Source organism: Maylandia zebra, linkage group LG23 (genome assembly GCF_041146795.1).
Source record: "Maylandia zebra isolate NMK-2024a linkage group LG23, Mzebra_GT3a, whole genome shotgun sequence".
In the NCBI taxonomy this organism is placed as follows: Eukaryota; Metazoa; Chordata; class Actinopteri; order Cichliformes; family Cichlidae; genus Maylandia; species Maylandia zebra.
Genome location: NC_135188.1, coordinates 31,818,118 through 31,825,987, shown reverse-complemented (window position 1 = coordinate 31,825,987; position 7,870 = coordinate 31,818,118).

Here is a 7,870-nt window from a genome sequence, read left to right as displayed (position 1 = left end):
CAGTGTTTCTCTCACTGTTACATGCATTTGAATGGGAAACTCGCCTGAAACAAAGTATAGGTTTTCATTATGTGAATAATTTTAAAATCTTAGCTCAAACAGCTGCAAAACCTGTTTGCCCAGCACGGGGATATTGAGTTCTATAAGATAAAGCCATAAACATTTTTGTCTGAGTCTTCTATCAAAAGTTACAGCGATTTATATGAAGTTGTACGAAAATGCTTTCTTTCGCCAAGACAGTGTGTTTCTCACTGTTACATGCATTTGAATGGGAAACTCGCCCGAGACAAAGTATAGGTTTTCATTATGTGAATAATTTTAAAATCTTAGCTCAAACAGCTGCAAAACCTGTTTGCCCAGCACGGGGATATTGAGTTCTATAAGATAAAGCCATAAACATGTTTGTCTGAGTCTTCTATCAAAAGTTACAGCGATTTATATGAAGTTGTACGAAAACGCTTTCTTTCGCCAAGACAGTGTTTCTCTCACTGTTACATGCATTTGAATGGGAAACTCGCCTGAAACAAAGTATAGGTTTTCATTATGTGAATAATTTTAAAATCTTAGCTCAAACGGCTGCAAAACCTGTTTGCCCAGCACGGGGATATTGAGTTCTATAAGATAAAGCCATAAACATTTTTGTCTGAGTCTTCTATCAAAAGTTACAGCGATTTATATGAAGTTGTACGAAAATGCTTTCTTTCGCCAAGACAGTGTGTTTCTCACTGTTACATGCATTTGAATGGGAAACTCGCCCGAGACAAAGTATAGGTTTTCATTATGTGAATAATTTTAAAATCTTAGCTCAAACAGCTGCAAAACCTGTTTGCCCAGCACGGGGATATTGAGTTCTATAAGATAAAGCCATAAACATTTTTGTCTGAGTCTTCTATCAAAAGTTACAGCGATTTATATGAAGTTGTTCAAAAACGCTTTATTTCGCCAAGACAATGCGTTTCACACTGTTACATGCATTTGAATGGGAAACTCGCCCGAGACAAAGTATAGGTTTCCATTATGTGAATAATTTTAAAATCTTAGCTCAAACGGCTGCAAAACCTGTTTGCCCAGCACGGGGATATTGAGTTCTATAAGATAAAGCCATAAACATTTTTGTCTGAGTCTTCTATCAAAAGTTACAGCGATTTATATGAAGTTGTACAAAAATGCTTTCTTTCGCCAAGACAGTGTGTTTCTCACTGTTACATGCATTTGAATGGGAAACTCGCCTGAAACAAAGTATAGGTTTTCATTATGTGAATAATTTTAAAATCTTAGCTCAAACAGCTGCAAAACCTGTTTGCCCAGCACGGGGATATTGAGTTCTATAAGATAAAGCCATAAACATGTTTGTCTGAGTCTTCTATCAAAAGTTACAGCGATTTATATGAAGTTGTACGAAAACGCTTTCTTTCGCCAAGACAGTGTGTTTCTCACTGTTACATGCATTTGAATGGGAAACTCGCCCGAGACAAAGTATAGGTTTTCATTATGTGAATAATTTTAAAATCTTAGCTCAAACAGCTGCAAAACCTGTTTGCCCAGCACGGGGATATTGAGTTCTATAAGATAAAGCCATAAACATTTTTGTCTGAGTCTTCTATCAAAAGTTACAGCGATTTATATGAAGTTGTACGAAAACGCTTTCTTTCGCCAAGACAGTGTGTTTCTCACTGTTACATGCATTTGAATGGGAAACTCGCCTGAAACAAAGTATAGGTTTTCATTATGTGAATAATTTTAAAATCTTAGCTCAAACAGCTGCAAAACCTGTTTGCCCAGCACGGGGATATTGAGTTCTATAAGATAAAGCCATAAACATGTTTGTCTGAGTCTTCTATCAAAAGTTACAGCGATTTATATGAAGTTGTTCAAAAACGCTTTATTTCGCCAAGACAATGCGTTTCTCACTGTTACATGCATTTGAATGGGAAACTCGCCCGAGACAAAGTATAGGTTTTCATTATGTGAATAATTTTAAAATCTTAGCTCAAACAGCTGCAAAACCTGTTTGCCCAGCACGGGGATATTGAGTTCTATAAGATAAAGCCATAAACATGTTTGTCTGAGTCTTCTATCAAAAGTTACAGCGATTTATATGAAGTTGTACGAAAATGCTTTCTTTCGCCAAGACAGTGTGTTTCTCACTGTTACATGCATTTGAATGGGAAACTCGCCTGAAACAAAGTATAGGTTTTCATTATGTGAATAATTTTAAAATCTTAGCTCAAACGGCTGCAAAACCTGTTTGCCCAGCACGGGGATATTGAGTTCTATAAGATAAAGCCATAAACATGTTTGTCTGAGTCTTCTATCAAAAGTTACAGCGATTTATATGAAGTTGTACGAAAACGCTTTCTTTTGCCAAGACAGTGTTTCTCTCACTGTTACATGCATTTGAATGGGAAACTCGCCTGAAACAAAGTATAGGTTTTCATTATGTGAATAATTTTAAAATCTTAGCTCAAACGGCTGCAAAACCTGTTTGCCCAGCACGGGGATATTGAGTTCTATAAGATAAAGCCATAAACATTTTTGTCTGAGTCTTCTATCAAAAGTTACAGCGATTTATATGAAGTTGTACGAAAATGCTTTCTTTCGCCAAGACAGTGTGTTTCTCACTGTTACATGCATTTGAATGGGAAACTCGCCTGAAACAAAGTATAGGTTTTCATTATGTGAATAATTTTAAAATCTTAGCTCAAACAGCTGCAAAACCTGTTTGCCCAGCACGGGGATATTGAGTTCTATAAGATAAAGCCATAAACATGTTTGTCTGAGTCTTCTATCAAAAGTTACAGCGATTTATATGAAGTTGTACGAAAACGCTTTCTTTCGCCAAGACAGTGTGTTTCTCACTGTTACATGCATTTGAATGGGAAACTCGCCCGAGACAAAGTATAGGTTTTCATTATGTGAATAATTTTAAAATCTTAGCTCAAACAGCTGCAAAACCTGTTTGCCCAGCACGGGGATATTGAGTTCTATAAGATAAAGCCATAAACATTTTTGTCTGAGTCTTCTATCAAAAGTTACAGCGATTTATATGAAGTTGTACGAAAATGCTTTCTTTCGCCAAGACAGTGTGTTTCTCACTGTTACATGCATTTGAATGGGAAACTCGCCTGAAACAAAGTATAGGTTTTCATTATGTGAATAATTTTAAAATCTTAGCTCAAACAGCTGCAAAACCTGTTTGCCCAGCACGGGGATATTGAGTTCTATAAGATAAAGCCATAAACATGTTTGTCTGAGTCTTCTATCAAAAGTTACAGCGATTTATATGAAGTTGTTCAAAAACGCTTTATTTCGCCAAGACAATGCGTTTCTCACTGTTACATGCATTTGAATGGGAAACTCGCCCGAGACAAAGTATAGGTTTTCATTATGTGAATAATTTTAAAATCTTAGCTCAAACAGCTGCAAAACCTGTTTGCCCAGCACGGGGATATTGAGTTCTATAAGATAAAGCCATAAACATGTTTGTCTGAGTCTTCTATCAAAAGTTACAGCGATTTATATGAAGTTGTACGAAAATGCTTTCTTTCGCCAAGACAGTGTGTTTCTCACTGTTACATGCATTTGAATGGGAAACTCGCCTGAAACAAAGTATAGGTTTTCATTATGTGAATAATTTTAAAATCTTAGCTCAAACGGCTGCAAAACCTGTTTGCCCAGCACGGGGATATTGAGTTCTATAAGATAAAGCCATAAACATGTTTGTCTGAGTCTTCTATCAAAAGTTACAGCGATTTATATGAAGTTGTACGAAAACGCTTTCTTTTGCCAAGACAGTGTTTCTCTCACTGTTACATGCATTTGAATGGGAAACTCGCCTGAAACAAAGTATAGGTTTTCATTATGTGAATAATTTTAAAATCTTAGCTCAAACGGCTGCAAAACCTGTTTGCCCAGCACGGGGATATTGAGTTCTATAAGATAAAGCCATAAACATTTTTGTCTGAGTCTTCTATCAAAAGTTACAGCGATTTATATGAAGTTGTACGAAAACGCTTTCTTTCGCCAAGACAGTGTGTTTCTCACTGTTACATGCATTTGAATGGGAAACTCGCCCGAGACAAAGTATAGGTTTTCATTATGTGAATAATTTTAAAATCTTAGCTCAAACAGCTGCAAAACCTGTTTGCCCAGCACGGGGATATTGAGTTCTATAAGATAAAGCCATAAACATTTTTGTCTGAGTCTTCTATCAAAAGTTACAGCGATTTATATGAAGTTGTACGAAAATGCTTTCTTTCGCCAAGACAGTGTGTTTCTCACTGTTACATGCATTTGAATGGGAAACTCGCCTGAAACAAAGTATAGGTTTTCATTATGTGAATAATTTTAAAATCTTAGCTCAAACAGCTGCAAAACCTGTTTGCCCAGCACGGGGATATTGAGTTCTATAAGATAAAGCCATAAACATGTTTGTCTGAGTCTTCTATCAAAAGTTACAGCGATTTATATGAAGTTGTTCAAAAACGCTTTATTTCGCCAAGACAATGCGTTTCTCACTGTTACATGCATTTGAATGGGAAACTCGCCCGAGACAAAGTATAGGTTTTCATTATGTGAATAATTTTAAAATCTTAGCTCAAACAGCTGCAAAACCTGTTTGCCCAGCACGGGGATATTGAGTTCTATAAGATAAAGCCATAAACATGTTTGTCTGAGTCTTCTATCAAAAGTTACAGCGATTTATATGAAGTTGTACGAAAATGCTTTCTTTCGCCAAGACAGTGTGTTTCTCACTGTTACATGCATTTGAATGGGAAACTCGCCTGAAACAAAGTATAGGTTTTCATTATGTGAATAATTTTAAAATCTTAGCTCAAACGGCTGCAAAACCTGTTTGCCCAGCACGGGGATATTGAGTTCTATAAGATAAAGCCATAAACATGTTTGTCTGAGTCTTCTATCAAAAGTTACAGCGATTTATATGAAGTTGTACGAAAACGCTTTCTTTTGCCAAGACAGTGTTTCTCTCACTGTTACATGCATTTGAATGGGAAACTCGCCTGAAACAAAGTATAGGTTTTCATTATGTGAATAATTTTAAAATCTTAGCTCAAACGGCTGCAAAACCTGTTTGCCCAGCACGGGGATATTGAGTTCTATAAGATAAAGCCATAAACATTTTTGTCTGAGTCTTCTATCAAAAGTTACAGCGATTTATATGAAGTTGTACGAAAATGCTTTCTTTCGCCAAGACAGTGTGTTTCTCACTGTTACATGCATTTGAATGGGAAACTCGCCCGAGACAAAGTATAGGTTTTCATTATGTGAATAATTTTAAAATCTTAGCTCAAACAGCTGCAAAACCTGTTTGCCCAGCACGGGGATATTGAGTTCTATAAGATAAAGCCATAAACATTTTTGTCTGAGTCTTCTATCAAAAGTTACAGCGATTTATATGAAGTTGTTCAAAAACGCTTTATTTCGCCAAGACAATGCGTTTCACACTGTTACATGCATTTGAATGGGAAACTCGCCCGAGACAAAGTATAGGTTTCCATTATGTGAATAATTTTAAAATCTTAGCTCAAACGGCTGCAAAACCTGTTTGCCCAGCACGGGGATATTGAGTTCTATAAGATAAAGCCATAAACATTTTTGTCTGAGTCTTCTATCAAAAGTTACAGCGATTTATATGAAGTTGTACAAAAATGCTTTCTTTCGCCAAGACAGTGTGTTTCTCACTGTTACATGCATTTGAATGGGAAACTCGCCTGAAACAAAGTATAGGTTTTCATTATGTGAATAATTTTAAAATCTTAGCTCAAACAGCTGCAAAACCTGTTTGCCCAGCACGGGGATATTGAGTTCTATAAGATAAAGCCATAAACATTTTTGTCTGAGTCTTCTATCAAAAGTTACAGCGATTTATATGAAGTTGTTCAAAAACGCTTTATTTCGCCAAGACAATGCGTTTCACACTGTTACATGCATTTGAATGGGAAACTCGCCCGAGACAAAGTATAGGTTTCCATTATGTGAATAATTTTAAAATCTTAGCTCAAACGGCTGCAAAACCTGTTTGCCCAGCACGGGGATATTGAGTTCTATAAGATAAAGCCATAAACATGTTTGTCTGAGTCTTCTATCAAAAGTTACAGCGATTTATATGAAGTTGTACGAAAACGCTTTCTTTCGCCAAGACAGTGTGTTTCTCACTGTTACATGCATTTGAATGGGAAACTCGCCCGAGACAAAGTATAGGTTTTCATTATGTGAATAATTTTAAAATCTTAGCTCAAACAGCTGCAAAACCTGTTTGCCCAGCACGGGGATATTGAGTTCTATAAGATAAAGCCATAAACATTTTTGTCTGAGTCTTCTATCAAAAGTTACAGCGATTTATATGAAGTTGTACGAAAATGCTTTCTTTCGCCAAGACAGTGTGTTTCTCACTGTTACATGCATTTGAATGGGAAACTCGCCTGAAACAAAGTATAGGTTTTCATTATGTGAATAATTTTAAAATCTTAGCTCAAACAGCTGCAAAACCTGTTTGCCCAGCACGGGGATATTGAGTTCTATAAGATAAAGCCATAAACATGTTTGTCTGAGTCTTCTATCAAAAGTTACAGCGATTTATATGAAGTTGTTCAAAAACGCTTTATTTCGCCAAGACAATGCGTTTCTCACTGTTACATGCATTTGAATGGGAAACTCGCCCGAGACAAAGTATAGGTTTTCATTATGTGAATAATTTTAAAATCTTAGCTCAAACAGCTGCAAAACCTGTTTGCCCAGCACGGGGATATTGAGTTCTATAAGATAAAGCCATAAACATGTTTGTCTGAGTCTTCTATCAAAAGTTACAGCGATTTATATGAAGTTGTACGAAAATGCTTTCTTTCGCCAAGACAGTGTGTTTCTCACTGTTACATGCATTTGAATGGGAAACTCGCCTGAAACAAAGTATAGGTTTTCATTATGTGAATAATTTTAAAATCTTAGCTCAAACGGCTGCAAAACCTGTTTGCCCAGCACGGGGATATTGAGTTCTATAAGATAAAGCCATAAACATGTTTGTCTGAGTCTTCTATCAAAAGTTACAGCGATTTATATGAAGTTGTTCAAAAACGCTTTATTTCGCCAAGACAATGCGTTTCTCACTGTTACATGCATTTGAATGGGAAACTCGCCCGAGACAAAGTATAGGTTTTCATTATGTGAATAATTTTAAAATCTTAGCTCAAACAGCTGCAAAACCTGTTTGCCCAGCACGGGAATATTGAGTTCTATAAGATAAAGCCATAAACATGTTTGTCTGAGTCTTCTATCAAAAGTTACAGCGATTTATATGAAGTTGTACGAAAACGCTTTATTTCGCCAAGACAATGCGTTTCACACTGTTACATGCATTTGAATGGGAAACTCGCCCGAGACAAAGTATAGGTTTTCATTATGTGAATAATTTTAAAATCTTAGCTCAAACGGCTGCAAAACCTGTTTGCCCAGCACGGGGATATTGAGTTCTATAAGATAAAGCCATAAACATGTTTGTCTGAGTCTTCTATCAAAAGTTACAGCGATTTATATGAAGTTGTACGAAAATGCTTTCTTTCGCCAAGACAGTGTGTTTCTCACTGTTACATGCATTTGAATGGGAAACTCGCCTGAAACAAAGTATAGGTTTTCATTATGTGAATAATTTTAAAATCTTAGCTCAAACGGCTGCAAAACCTGTTTGCCCAGCACGGGGATATTGAGTTCTGTAAGATAAAGCCATAAACATATGTTTCTGAGTCTTCTATCAAAAGTTACAGCGATTTATATGAAGTTGTACGAAAATGCTTTCTTTCGCCAAGACAGTGTGTTTCTCACTGTTACATGCATTTGAATGGGAAACTCGCCTGAA